The sequence below is a fragment of the Trichechus manatus genome, unplaced genomic scaffold, assembly GCF_000243295.1.
Source record: "Trichechus manatus latirostris isolate Lorelei unplaced genomic scaffold, TriManLat1.0 scaffold00075, whole genome shotgun sequence".
Taxonomy (NCBI): Eukaryota; Metazoa; Chordata; class Mammalia; order Sirenia; family Trichechidae; genus Trichechus; species Trichechus manatus.
Genome location: NW_004444011.1, coordinates 7,029,979 through 7,045,463, shown reverse-complemented (window position 1 = coordinate 7,045,463; position 15,485 = coordinate 7,029,979). Strand labels below are relative to the sequence as shown.

Below are 15,485 nucleotides of genomic sequence, written 5' to 3'. Positions count from 1 at the left end.
GAAACCCAAAGGGATCTACATAAATGGAAAAACATACCATGCTCATGGATAGGCAAACTCAGCATTGTGAAAATGAGAATTCTACCGAAAGCAGTCTACAAATACAGTGCAATCCTGATCCAAATACCAACAACATTCTTCAAAGAGATGGAAAAACTAATCATTAACTTTATATGGAAAGGGAAGAAGCCCCGAATAAGTTAATCGCTATTGAAGAAGAATAAAGTTGGAGGACTCACACTACCTGACCTTGGAACCTACTCTACAGCTACAGTAGTCAAAACAGCCTGGTACTGGTACAGTGATAATTACATCGACCAATGGAACAGAATTGAGAACCCAGATGTAAATCCATACACCTATGGTCACCTGTAATTATAATTTTGATAGATATTCCCAAATTATTCTCCCCGGTGGTTGTGCTAATTTATGTTCCCAGCAGGTATGAACCAGAAAACAATTTCTCTATAGCCTTGATAGGCGAATAGGTGACAGTTGGTATCTTAGAACAGTTATTTTACACTTCTTTTATTGTGAGTGAAATTGAGTATCATTTCATATTTTTAAGAGGTGTTTGTATTTTTTGTAAACTGTCTTTCATATGCTTTTCTATCTGGTTGTTGATTTTTTTTTTTTTTAATTGTACTTCAGGTGAAGGTTTACAGAACAAATAGTTTCTCATGAAAGATAAGTACACATGTTATTTTATGACATTGGTTAACAACCCCACAACATATCAACCCTCTAACTTCTCAACCTCTTTTTTTTTTTTTTTGGTGAAAATGCACATAGCCAAAGATACACCATTTCAAAAATTTCTACATGCATAGTTCAGTGACATTGATTACGCTCTTCCAATTGTGCTGTTATTCTCACTTAAGATGAAGGCTTACAGAACAAAATAGTTTCTCATTTGTTTTTCTTTTTGATTTGTCAGAGTTTTTATAGGAACACCTCATATATTAGACTTTTGTGACATGAGTGGGACTATTTTTTTGCTCAGTTGTTAACCTTTGCTTATGGTGCTTTTTACCATGTGGAAGTTTTTGATTTTTATTTAGTTGAATTTATTAGTCTTGTTTTTCATGGCTTTTGAATCATAGTTAAAAAGGCTTTCCCTAAAGTCATAAAGAAGGAATGCTCTCACGTTTTCCTCTAGTATTTTTATGGTTTTTTTTTTTTTTTTTTTTTACAGTTTAATCTTTGATACATTTGGAATGTATCCAGGTAATACAATGTGAGGTATGGACCCAACTTTATTTTCTCTTGGATGCTAAGATGCTAGCTACCATTTGTCCCATCACCGTTCATTGGATAGTTGATAGTTTCCTCACTGATTTGAAATGCTATATGTTATATTCTAAATCTCATGTATATTTAAAAAGAAAATTTGATTAAATTGTGTTCCAAATGGATTTGTGAGTTATTTTGAAACCTGGAATGCATTTCCCTGTAGAATTGCTAATTATATTTCTAGGCTAGTTAACAAAATTGCATAGTGTACTTGATCTATAATATTAATATCATTCATTAATATCTAATCTACATTTATCATGCCGGAAGTTAATGTTTTAAGTATTAGTTTAGGGTAGTTTTGTTTTCCTGGCAATGTGGGTTAGGAGTTTCTGTTCAACTTTTAATTTCCTTTCATCTCATCTGTTTAATAGGCCTCAGTCTTTAAAGGTAAGTAGTTATTTTAAAATAGCTTGATGTTTGAAAAGTAGGGTATTATAGACAAAGGGAGAAGCAAGTAATAAAGACAGGGGTATATTAGTAATATAAAAATTATCTGGAATTGGACTCTTAAGATTTGAGGCTAAGGCCCTGTGAGAGGTGAGGCTGGTAACATAGGCATGATTTTCTGCTCTCTCTTCCCTTCCCCTCCGCTTCTCTTTTGATCATACTAAGAACTTGATCCTTTTGATTGTGGGGAGCCCTTGAAGCTGGGAATAGCATGACATTTCCATTTTAGGAAGATCACTTTGACAGCATTGTGGTAAATGGATTGGAAGGGCATGAGACCAGTGGAGCTGGATCATAGGTGTTTTTAATGTACATGAAATCAGCTCTGTGGTTTGGGAATAAGACGGGGGAGTAAAGAAAGAAATAATTTAAATTAAAGAGACAATTCAGCCTGCCATTTTACTCACTGATTATATGCTTTAGGCAAACCTATATAGAAATCCTTTGTGAATGATTTTAAGGATTTCCTATCATTGACAAAGAAGGGAAATGTATTATTGATGTGGCCAGTTAAGAGTATAGTGAAGGGAAAAAAAAGTGTAGTGATGATCTTACTTACATTCGTGAATAAGAAATTTAAAAAATCAATTCAGAAAAAAATTCACATTTGATAGAGGCCTTGTATCTAAGATATACAAAGAACTTTTAAAATTTAACAATGAGAAAACAGTTCAATTTAAAAATGGGCAAAAGATCTGAACAGACACCTCAATAAAGAGACATATAGTTGCCAAATAAACATGAAAAGATGTTCATGTACAGCACGAATGAAACATTGCTGGGTCCTTTGACATCCTCACAGTTGGTGGTGTGCTCAAGTCCATTGTTGTGGCCACTGTGTATTTGAGTGCCTTTTAACCTAGGAGGCTCATCTTCTAGCACTGTGTTGTTGTTGTTGGGTGCTGTCAAGTTGGTTTTGACTCATAGCGACCCCACGTGACAGACTAGAACTGCCCCATAGGATTTTCTTGGCTGTAATCTTGGGAATATATTGCCAGGTCTTTCCTTACGCGAATCCACTGGGTGGGTTCGAACTGCCAACCTTTCGGTTAGCAGCCAAGTGCTTTGCCATTGCGCCACCAGGGCTCCTTTCTAGACTGTATCAGACAGTATTCTGTTGTGATCCATAGGGTTTTCGTTGGCTAATTTTCAGAAGTAGATTGCCACATCTTTCTTTCTAGTCTTAGTCTGGAAGCTCTGCTGAAAACTGTCCACCATGGGTAACCCTGCTGTTATTAGAAATATCTGTGGAATAGCTTCAGCATCAGAGCAACATGCAAACCACCACAGTACAACAAACTGATGGACAGGTGGTGGCACACTTTGTTAGGAATTTGCAAATTAAAACATAAATGAGGCGACGCTACACACCTATTAAAACCTGAACCAAACCAAACCTATTGCTGTTGAGTCTATTCCGACTCATAGCAACCCTATAGGACAGAGTAGAACTGCCCTATAGAGTTTCTAAGGAGTGACTGGTGGATTCAAACTGCCAGCCTTTTGATTAGCAGCCAAGCTCTTAACCACTCCACCACCAGGCCTCCGCACACTTACTAGAATGGCTAAAATCCAAAACAGTGACACCACCAAATGCTGATGAGGATGTGGAGGAATAGGAACTCTCATTCGTTGCTAGTGGGAGTGCACAGTGGAACAGCCACTTTAGAAGACAGTCTGACAGTTTTTTGCAAAGGTAAACATAGTCTTACCATGCAATCCAGCAATTGTGCTCTTTAAATATTTACATAAATAAATTGAAAACTTCTGTTCACACAAAAACCTGCATATGAATGTTTATAGCAGCTCTAGCCATAAATTGCCAAACGTTGGAAGGAACCAGGATGCCTTTCAATAGGTAAATGGATAAATTGTGGTACATTCATACAATTGAGTATTATTCAAAATAAAACAAAACAATATAGCAAGCTATAAAAAGATATCGAGGAACCTTAAATGCCTGTTGTTAAGTGGAAGAAGCTAATCTAAAAAGACTGTATATTTCATGATTCCAGCTATATGACAGTCTTGAAAATGCAAAACCGTAGAAACAATGAAAATATAAGTGGTTGCCAGTGGCTCAAAGGGAGCAGGGGAGGGATAAACAGATGAAGCACAGTGCATTTTTAGGGAAGTTTAGCTGTTCTATATGATGCTGTAATGGTAGGTACATGACATTATGCATTTGTCAAAACCTGTATAGAACTGTAAAATACAAAGAATGGACCCTATTGTAAACTGTGAACTTTAGTGAATAATAATCTATCAGTGTTAGTCCACCAATTGTAACAAATGAACCCCAGTAATGCAAAGATGTTAGTAATAGTATAGCAGGGAGAGAGGGCAATATATGGGAATTTTCTATACTTTCTGTGCAGTTTTTCTATAAGCCTGAAATTGCTCTAAAAATAAAGTATATTAAAGAAAACGATTTGAGAGTCATTGATACACATTATTCGACAAAAAGGGTAGAAGAACTGATCTAATCTAACAGACTTGCATGTTCAAAACTATATGTAGCATAATGTACTTTTTCTATCGGAATTTAAGAAATTTTTCAAGAATAGTTTTCAGTTATACTCATTGTTATGGATTGAATTGTGTCCCCCCAAAATGTGAGTCAACTTGGCTAGGCCATAATTCCCAGTATTGTGGTTGTCTACCATTTTGTCATCTGATATGATTTTCCTTGCATTATAAATGCTGTGTCTGTGATGTTAGTGAGTCAGGATTAGAGGCAGTTATGTTAATGAGGCAGGACTCAATCTACAAGATTAGGTTGTATCTTGAGTGAATCTCTTTCGAGATATAAAAGAGAAGTGAGCAGAGAGACAGAGGGACGTCCTATCACCAAGAAAGCAGAGCCAGGAGCAGAGCACGCCCATTAGAACCGACGTCCCTGCGCTGAGAAGCTACTAGACCATGGGAAGATTGATGGCAGGGACCTTGCTCTAGAGTCGACAGAGGGAGAGAAAGGCCTCCCCTCGAGTTGGCACCCTGAATTTGGACCTCTGGCCTCCTAGACTGGGAGAGAATAAATTTCTGTTTGTTAAAGCCATCCACTTGTGGTATTTCTGTTACAGCATCACTAGATAACTAAGACACTCTTTTTTTCCTTCGTGCTTTAACTTTAGAACCTAAACCACTCAAAGACAAGACTTCTATATTGTCTTAAGTCCCACGCTGAGAAGACGAGGGACTGGACTAAGACAGAAGCAGGGGGATGGGGGATAAAAACGAAAGAATGGATATCAGAGATACTAAGGTTGTACATTTTTACAGGTTATTATTTTAACAAACATTTGCCAGTTCAACAGTTTTTTACAATTCAGTGACATTGATTATGTTCACCATGTTGTACAGTAGTTGTTGTGTGCTGTGGAGTAGATTCCGACTCATAGCAACCTCATATGACAGTAGAACTGCCTCTTAGGAATTGCTAGGCTGTAATCTTTACGAGGGAACCCTTGTGGCGTAGTGGTTAAGCATTCAGCTGCTAACCAAAAGGTTGGCCAATCGAAACCACCAGCTGCTTCTTGGAAACCCTATGGGGCAGTTCTACTCTGTCTTACAGGGTCGCTATGAGTCAGAATCAACTCGATGGCAACAGGTTTGGTTTGGTTTTGGTTAATCTTTACGGGAGAAGATGGCCAGGATTTCTTTCCTGTGGAATGGCTGGTGGGGCTCAAACTTGGTGGAAAATGGTTAACCATTGTGCAGCCAGGGCTCCTGTGCAGTCGTTACCACTCTCCTTTTCCTGCCTTAACAGAAACTGGGTGCCCCCCAAGCCATGACTTCCCCCTTCTCCATCCCCCTCCTTCTATTCTTGGTAATCACCAATAAACTTCAGTGTCTATATATTTGCTTATTTCATATCAGTGGATTCATACAGTATTTTCCTTTTGTATTTGACATATTTCACTCAGCCTAATATTTTCAAGCTTCATATTGTAGCATGTATCAGGACTTCATTTCTAAGGCTGAGTAATACTCAATTGTATGTATGTACCACATTTTGTTTATTCTTCTGTTGATGGACATGGTGATTCTCTGTTTAACTTTATGAGGAACTACAAGCTGTTTTCCACAGCACCTGTACCATTCACATTCTATCCAGGAATGTAAAGGGTTTCAGTTTCTCTGCATCTTTGCCAACACTTGTTACTTACTGCTTTTTTTGTTTTGTTTTGCTTTTTAAAAGTAATTCTTATCCTAGTGAGTATGAAGTGTTAGCTTATTGTGGTGTTGATTTGCATTTCACTAATGACTAATGATGTTGGTTATCTTTTCTTATGTTTCTTGGCCATTTGTGTATCTTCTGTGGAGAAATGTCTTTTCAAGTCCTTTATCTATTTTTTAATTGGGCTGTTTGGTTTGTCTTTTTTTTGGTTCTTTATATGTTCTGGATAGTAGACCCTTATCAGATATATGATTTGCAAATATTTTCTCCCATTTTCTGAGTTGTCTTTTCACATTCTTGATAATGCCATTTAATACACAGAAGTTTTTAATTTTGATGAAGTCCAATTTGCCTGTTTTATCTTTTGCTGCTCTCTCTTTTGGTGTCTTATCTGAATAATTCATTGCCAAATCCAAAGTGGTAAAGATTTACCCCCATCTTTTCTTCTAAATTGCTTTTTTTGTTTTTGTGGCTACATTAGGGTTTTCTGTTTATCAAGGTCGTACTGTCTATCTGAATAGGATCATTTTATTTTGTCTTTTCCAATTTGGATGCCTTTTATTTATTTTTTTACTTCTGCTTTAGATAGAACTTCTAGTATGATGTTGAATAGAATTGTTGAAAATGAGCATCCTTGCCTTGTTTCTGATTTTGGAAAGTTTTCAGTCTTTCATCATTGAGGAAGTTGTTAGTTGTGAGTTTTCATAAATGCGGTTTATAATGTGGAGAAAGTTCTCTTCTGTATCTAGTCTTTTAAATGTTCTTCATCATGAAAGGGTGTTGAATTTTGTGAGATGTTTTTTCTGCATCAATTGAAATGATCATGTGGGTTTTTTCCGTATGTTCTATTGCTGTGGTTGTTATCATGTTGTTATTGTAAATGTTACTATGTTGTTGTTCTAATTGAGGTCTTCCATTATATTTCTATGTGTGTGTGCATATGAGGAGCCCTGGTGGTGCAATGTTTAAGAGCATGGCTGCTAACCGAAAGATTGGCAGTTTGAATCCACCAGTTGCTCCTTGGAAACCCTACGGGATAGTTCTACTCTGTTGTATAGGGTCGCTATGAGTCAGAATCGACTCGACGGCAGTGAGTTTGGTTTTATGTTTTCACCTTATTTATTCACTCAATTGAGGAACACCTACTGAGCGTCTAATGGTAATATGTATGACCATTAAAGGTCAAATCCTGGCTAATGTATGGAACATATGAGAACAAGTAACAAATTAATTTCTTGTTTACACAGTTGTTTTAAATCTAGCATTTTAAAAGAAATAATGGTATACTTTCATTAAAAATATTTCAAAGGAAGTTTTTGAAGTTTACAAAATGTTTGAATTATAGTCTTGCAGCATGTTAGGGGAAACCCTCGTGGCATAGTGGTTACATGCTGCAGCTGCTAACCAAAAGGTCAGCAGTTCGAATCCACCAGGAGCTCCTTGGAAGCTCTATGGGGCAGTTCTACTCTGTCCTGTAGGGTCACTATGAGTTGGAATCAACTTGATGGCAACGAGTTATTACTATAGTGTAGTACTTTCACTAATTTTTCTATATTGAACCACCCTTGCATTCCTGGGATAAATCTTGCTTGGTCATGGAATGTTATAATCCTTTCCATAGCTGCTGTATTCGGTTTGTTCGTTGTTGTGGGTTGAATGATGTCCCCACATGATATGGCCACCTGGAACCTTGGAATGTGAGTATTCATAGTAAGAGCCTTTGCAGATGTAATTAAGGTAAGGCTTATACTGGATTAGGGTGGGTCTTAAATCTAATCATGAGCAAGTGCCCTCGTAAGAGATAGAAGAGGAAAAAACATAAAGACACAGGGCCATGTGATGATAGCGGTGATCCATATGAAGTTGTACGCAGAGATTTATGGACAGGCACTCCCTGGTTTACGAATGAGATCTGTTCTTCACTGTACCTTTAAGTCAAGTTTGTAGGTAAGTCAGAACAGGTGCATACAGTTCTTAAACTTAGTTTTACTTCAGTGAAGGAAAAGGCTTGAAGCCTTTTCATTGATTTAAAAGCTGCACGTGCAGCAGGTGAAGGTGATGAAGAATTTGTTGTGAGTAGAGGTTGGTTCACTCATTTCAAAGTGAGGTCAAATTTACGTAACATTAAAGGACAAGTATGAGTTTGTATGTTGGACGTTCACAGCCACAGAATACCAAAGATTGCCAGAGCCATCAGAAATAGGGAAGAGACATGGACGATTTCTTCAGGATCACCAGAAGGAACCAACCCTGGTGACACATTTATTTCTGGACTTCTGGCCTCCAGACTGTGAGAGAATAAATGTCTGTTGTCTTCAGTTTGTGGTAATTTGTTTGAGCAGTCCTGGGTAATTAACACACTAGTATTTTGTTGAGGGTTTTTGCATTTACATTTATAAGGGATATTGGTCTGTGTTTTTCTTTTCTTGTGTTATCTTTTTTTGGCTTTGGTATTGGGTTAATAATGGCCTCATAGAATAAATTAGGAACTGTTCCCTCCTGTTTTATTTTTTGGAAGACTTTGAGAGGATTGGTGTTAATTCTTTAAATGATTGGTTGCCTATACCAGTGAAACCATTTGATTCAGGGCTTTATTAGGAGATTTTTGATTACAATCTCTTTATTTGTTATAGTCTATTCAGATTTTCTGTTTTTTCTAGAGTTGATTTTCATAGTTCGTGTGTGTCTTAGGCTGGGTTCTCTAGAGGAGCAATACAATACCAGTGAAGCGTGTGTGTATGTGTCTGTGTGGTGTGTGTGTGTATATGTATATATATACGTGCACACACACACACACATATTTATATTTATTTATTTATTTCAAGGAAGTGAATAGCTGATATAGTTGTGGAGGCTAGCAAGTCCCAAATCTGTGAGTCAGATGTCAGGCTGGAGGCTTCTCTTGACTCACGTAGTCGCAGGGGCTGTTGAACACAAAAATTGGCAGGTCAGAGGGCAGGCTGCTGGCGCACGTCTTGAGAACCAGGTGTCAGAGTTTGATGAGTTGGATGCAGGATCGAGAGAGTGAGCTTTACCTGAACATCCATATATATTGGATTCAGGCCACCCTCCAAGAAACTCCCCTCTCAACTGTTTGGCTCCTCACATCAGATCACAAAATGGAGGATGATTACATAATATCTGCAAAACCACTGATAATCATGGCCTGGCCACACTGACACATAACCTTAACCATCACAGTGTGTTTCTAGGAATTTGTCCTTTTTATGTAGATTATCTAATTGGTTGATATATAGTTGTTCATACTGTTCTCTTGTAATCTTTATTTCTGTAAGGTTGGAAGTAATGTCTCAACTTTCATTTCTGATTTTAGTAATTTGAGCTCTTTTTATTAGTCAGTCTAGGTAAATGGTTTTTATTTATCTTTTTAGAAAATGAACTTTTAGTTTTACCGATAATTCTCCATTGCTTTTCTGTGCTCTATTTTGTTTATTTCTGCTCTAATCTCTATTACTTTCTTCTTTTTGCTTGTTTTGAATTTAGTTTGTGCCTCTCTTTTTAGTTCATTAATGTACATAAAGTAAATTTATTGATTTGAGATTTTTTGTTTTATTGTTCTACTTTAAGTGAAAGTTTACAATTCCAATTAATATTTCATACAAAAATGTATACATACATTGTTATGTGACCCTAATTGCTCTCCCTATACTGTGACAGCACACACACCTCCTTGTCACCCCTGAATTCCCGTGTCCATTCAATCAGCTTCTGACCCTCTCTGCCTTCTCATCTCACCTCCGGACAGGAGCTGCCTGTTTAGTCTTATATATCTACTTGAGCTAAGAAGCACACTCTTCACGGGAATCATTTTATGTCCCATAGTCTAATCTAATCCTTGCCTGAAGAGTTGGCCTCGGGAATGATTTTAGTGCTAGATTGATAGTCTGGAGGCAGTACTTTTTGGGGTTCCTCCAGTCTCAGTCAGACCATTTAGTCTGGTCTTTTTCCTAGAATTTGAGTTCTGCACCACCTTTCTCCTGCTCCATCAGGGACTCTCTTTTGTGTTCCCTGTCACAGCAGTCATTAGTAGTAACCAGGCACCATCTAGTCCTACTGGTCTCGGGCTGATGGAGTCTCTGGTTTATGTGGCCCTTTCTGTCTCTTAGGCTAATACTTTCCTTGTGTCTTTGGTGTTCTTCATTCTCCTTTACTCTGGGTGGGTTTGGACCAATTGATGGAACTTAGATGGCTGCTTGCTAGCTTTTAACACCCCACACACCACTTACCAAAGTAGGATGCAGAACATTTTCTTAATAAACTTTGTTATGCCTGTTGACGTAGATGTCCCCCAAAAGCATGGTCCGCAGACCTCCGCTTCTGCTACTCCATCCCTCGAAGTGTTTGGTTGTATTTAGGAAACTTCCCAGCTTTGGTCTAGTCCAGTTGTGCTGACTTCCCCCGTAGTGTGTGCTGTCCTTCCCTTCACCTAAGATAGTGCTTGTCTGCTATCTAGTTAGTGAATAACCCTGCTTCTCCCTCCCTACCCTTGTAACCATCAAAGAATGTTTTTTTCTGTGTTTAAATCTTTTCTTGAGTTCTTTAGTAGTGGTTTTACACAATATTTGTCCTTTTGTGACAGGCTAAATTCATTCAGCATAATGCTTTCCAGATTCCTGCATGTAATAAGATGTTTCACGGATTCATCATTGTTCTTTATCGTTGCATAGTATTCCATTGTGTGAATGTACCTTAATTTGTTTATCCATTCGTCCATTGATGGGCACCTAGGTTGTTTCCATCTTTTTGCTGTTGTGAACAGTGCTGCTGTGAACATGGGTGTGCGTATATCTGTTCGTGTTACGGCTCTTATTTCTCTAGGATATATTTCGAGGAGTGGGATTGCTGGATCATATGGTACTTCTATTTCTAGCTTTTTAAGGAAGCGCCAAGTCGATTTCCAGAGTGGTGGTACTATTTTGCATTCCCACCAACAGTGTATAAGTGTTCCAGTCTCTACACAACCTCTCTAACATTTATTATTTTCTGTTTTTTGGATTAACACTAGCCTTGCTGGGGGTGAGATGGTATCTCATTGTAGTTTTGATTTGCATTTCTCTAATGGCTAATGATCGTGAACATTGCTTCATGTGTCTGTTAGCCACCTGAATGTCTTCTTTGGTGAAGTGCCTGTTCATATCCTTTGCCCATTTTTTAAATGGTTTGTCTTTTTGTTGTTGAGGTTTTGTAATATCGTGTAGATTTTAGACATTAGACACTGATCGGATTTGTCACAGCCAAAATTTTCTTCCCAGTCTGTAGGTTGTCTTTTTACTCTTTTGGTTAAGTCTTCTGATGAGCCTAAGTGTTTGATTTTTAGGAGCTCCCAGTTATCTAGTTTCTCTTCTGGTGTTTATGGATTGTTACTTATAGTTTGTATTCTGTTTATGCCATGTATTAGGGCTCCTACTGTTGTCCCTATTTTTTCTCCCATGATCTTTATCGTTTTCGATGTTATATTTAGGTCTTTGATCCATTTTGAGTTAGTTTTTGTGCATGGTGTGAGGTATGGATCTTGTTTCATTTTTTGGCAGATGGATATCCAGTTATGCCATTATCATTTGTTAAAGAAACCGTCTTTTCCCCACTTAATAGGTGGATGAATTGTTACATTGGTCTATGTATCTGTTGTTGTACCAGTCCCAGGGCTGTTTTGACTACTGTGGCGGTATAATAGGTTCTAAAATTAGGTAGCGTGAGGCCTCCCACTTTGTTTTTCTTCTTGAGCAATGGGTTACTTATCCGGGACCTCTTCCCTGTCCATATGAAGTTGGTGATTTGTTTCTCCATCTCATTAAAAAAATGCTGTTGGAATTTAGATCGGGATTGCATTGTATCTGTAGATCGCTTTGGGTAGAATTGACGTTTTCATAATGTTGAATCTTCTGTCCATGAGCAAGGTATGTTTTTCCACTCATACAGGTCTCTTTTCGTTTCTTGCAGTAGTGTTTTGCAGTTTTCATTGTATAGGTCTTTTATGTCTCTGATGAGATTTATTAGGTATTCTATCTTCTTGGGGGCTATTGTAAATGGTATTGATTTGGTGATTTTCTCTTCAGGTTCTCTTTGTTGGTGTAAAGGAATCCAGCTGATTTTTGTATGTTTGTCTTGTATCCTGAAACTTTGCTGAAATCTTCTACTATTAGTTCCAGTATTTTTCTTGTGGATTCTTTGGGGTTTTCTGTGTACAAGATCATATCATCTGCAAATAGAGATACTTTGACTTCCTCCCTACCAATTTGGATGCACTTTATTTCTTTTTCTATCCTAATTGCCCTGGCTAGGACCTCCAGCACAGTGTTGAATAAGAGTGGCAATTAAGGGCTTCCTTGTCTGGTTCCCATTTGTAAGGGGAATGCTTTCAAAGTCTCTCCATTTAGGATGATGTTGGCTGTTAGCTTTGTATAAATGCCCTTAATTATATTGTGGAATTTACCTTCTATTCGTATTTTGTTGAGAGTTTTTATCATGAATGGGTGTTGGACTTTGTCAAATGCCTTTTCTGCATCGCTTGATGGGATCCTGTGGTTCTTGTCTTTTGTTTTACTTATGTGACAGATTATATTGATTATTTTTCTAATGTTGAACCACCCTGCATACCTGTTATAAATCCCACTTGATCATGGTGAATTATTTTTTGATATGTTGCTGAATTCTATTGGCTAGAGTATTGTTGAGGATTTTTGCGTCAATGTTCATGAGGGGGATACTGGTCTGTAATTTTCTTTTTCTGTGGTGTCTCTACCTGGTTTTCGTCTCAGGGTTATGCTGGCTTCATAGATTGAGTTTGAGAGTATTCCATCCTTTTCTATGCTCTGAAGTACCTTTAGTAGTAGTGTTGTTAACTCTTCTCTGAAAGTTTGGTAGAATTCTCCAGTGAAGCCATCCCGGCCTGGGCTTTTTTTTTGTTGTGAGTTTTTTAATTACCTTTTCAATCTCTTCTTTTGTTATGGGTTTATTTAATTGTTCTACCTCTGTATGTGTTAGTTTAAGTAGGTAGGTAGTTTCTAGAAATTTGTCCATTTCCTCTAGGTTTTCAAATTTGTTAGAGTACAGTATTTCCTAGTATTCTTTTATGATTCTTTTAACTTCAGTTGTATGTTGTGATACCACCCATCTCATTTTTTATACAGGTTATTTGCTTCCTTTCCTGTTTTCCTTTTGTCAGTTTGGCCAGTGGTTTATCGATTTTATTGATCTTTTTGAGGAACCAGCTTTTGGTTTTGTTAAGTCTTTCCATTGTTTTTCTATTCTTTATTTCATTTAATTCTGCTTGATTTCTTAGTCTTTGCTTTCTTCTGGCACCTGAGGGCTTCTTTTGCTACTGTCTTTCTACATGTTCCATTTGTACGGTTAATGTTTTGATATTGGTCCTTTGTCTTTGAATGTGTATATTTATTGCTATAAACTGACCTCTGAGCACTGCTTTTGCTGTGTCCCAAAGCTTCTGGTAGGATGTGTTTTCATTCTTGTTTGATTCTATGAATTACTTTATTCCATCCTTAATTTGTTCTATAACCCATATAACACAGTAGTTTTTGAGGAAAATATTGTTCAGTGTCCATGCGTTTTGATGTTTTTTCTGTTATTGATTTCTACTTTTATGGCTTTATGGTCAGAAAAGATGCTTTGTAATATTTCAGTGCTTTGGATTTTGTTAAGGCTTGCTTTATGGCCTAATATGTGGTCTATTCTAGAGAATGTTTCATGTGTGTTGGAAAAGAAAGCATACTTGGCTGCTCTTGGGTGGAGTGTTCAGTATATGTCTGTGAGATCTGGTTGATTGATTGTAGCATTTAGCTCTTACATGTCTTTATTGAGCTTGTTTCTGGATGTTCTGTCCTTCAGTGAAAGTGGTGTGTTGAAGTCTCCTATTATTATTGTGGAGCTGTCTCTCTCTCTCTTCATTGCTGTTAGAGTTTGTTTTGTGTGTTTCGGTGCCCTGTCATTGGGTGTTTAAATATTTATTATAGTTATGGCCTCCTGGTGTTTTGAACCTTTAATCATTAATTAGTGTCCTTCCTTATCTTTTGTGATGGATTTTACTTTAAAGTCTTTTTTGTCAGAGATTAATATTGCCACTCCTTTTTGATTGTTGTTTGATTGATATATTTTTTCCATCCTTTGAGTTTTTGTTTGTGTCTTTAAGGTGTGTCTCTTGTAGGCAGCATAAAGAGAGATTGTGTTTATTTATCCAGTCCGCCACTCTCTGTCTCTTTATTGATGCATTTAGTCCATTTACATTCAGCGTAATTATTGATAGGTATGAGCTTAGTGCTTTCATTTTGATGTCTTTTTTTGTGTTTTGTTGACAGTTTCTGTGTTCCATTTAATTTCCTGTGTGGAGTAATTTTTCTTTATGTATTTTCTTCTCATCTCTTTCATTGTTGTTGATTTTTTATTTACTGAGTGTTTGTGTTTTTCTTGTTTTTTATTGTAGCGTGCGGAATTGTCAGTTCTCTTTGCGGTTACCTTAATATTTACCCCTGTTTTTCTAAGTTTAAGCCAGTCTTTTATGTCTTTATATCACCTTGACTTTGTCCCCATATGAAATATCTGTCTACTTTTTTTTAGTCCCTCTTTTTTGTTTAAATGCTGTCATCTTTTACATATTGTCATCTCTGTTTCCCTAGTTTCAGTGTTTATTTATTTTTGTTACTTCCCTATCTGGATTGATGTCTGGTTGCTCTTTCCTGTGTTCTAGTCTTGGGTTGTTATCTGTTGTTACTGATTTTCTGTTCGGAGGACTCCCGTTAATATTTCTTATAATTTTGGTTTGATTTTTGAAAATTCCCTAAACTTCTGTTTATCTGGAAATGCCCTAATTTCTGCATTATATTTGAGAGACAGTTTTGCTGGATATATAATTCTTGGCTGGCAATTTTTTTCTTTCAAGGCTTTATATATGTCATCCCATTGCCTTCTTGATTCCATGGTTTCTGCTGAGTAGTCCGAGCTTAGTCGTATTGACTCTCCTTTGTAGACGACTTTTTGTTTATCTCTAGCCACTCTTAAAATTCTCCCTTTATCTTTGGTTTTGGCAAGTTTGATTATAATATGTATTGATGACTTTCTTTTGGGATCTACCTTATATGGGGTTCCATGAGCATCTTGGATAGATATCTTCTCATCTTTCACGATATCAGGGAAGTTTTCTGCCAAGAAATCTTCAACAGTTCTCTGTGTATTTTCTGTTATCCCCCCCGTTCTGGTACTCCAATCACTCGTAGGTTGTGCCTCTTGATAGAGTCCCACGTAATTAGAGTTTCTTCATTTTTTTCAATTTTTTTCTCAAATAAGTTGGCATGAATTGCTTTATGTTCAGTGTCAGTAATTCTGATTTCCGTTGCTTCAGTTCTGCTCCTGTGACTTTCTATTGAGTTGTCTAATTCTGACATTTTATTGTTAATCTTCTGGATTTTTGATTGCTGTCTCTCTGCGGATTCTTGCAGCCTGTTAAATTTGTCATTATGCTCTTCTCTAGTCTTCTTAAGTTCCCTTATTTCCTTGCCTGTTTGTTCCTTGGTTTCTTCTACGTTTTGCC

General features: G+C 37.1%; 1 protein-coding gene across 9 annotated transcripts in view; it reads left to right on the top strand.

Moving 5' to 3' along the window:
* The window catches only part of MLLT10 (MLLT10 histone lysine methyltransferase DOT1L cofactor), a 332,811-nt gene that overhangs the window by 101,823 nt on the left and 215,503 nt on the right, over positions 1–15,485 (top strand). The window contains exon 2 of one of the 9 annotated variants that reach the window (XM_023735055.1): positions 1,196–1,242. The exons of the other annotated variants lie outside the window; for them this stretch is intronic. The gene's annotated coding sequence lies outside the window, so the exon portion shown is untranslated. The remainder of the gene's footprint in view (positions 1–1,195; positions 1,243–15,485) is intronic. 9 annotated transcript variants of the gene reach the window in all.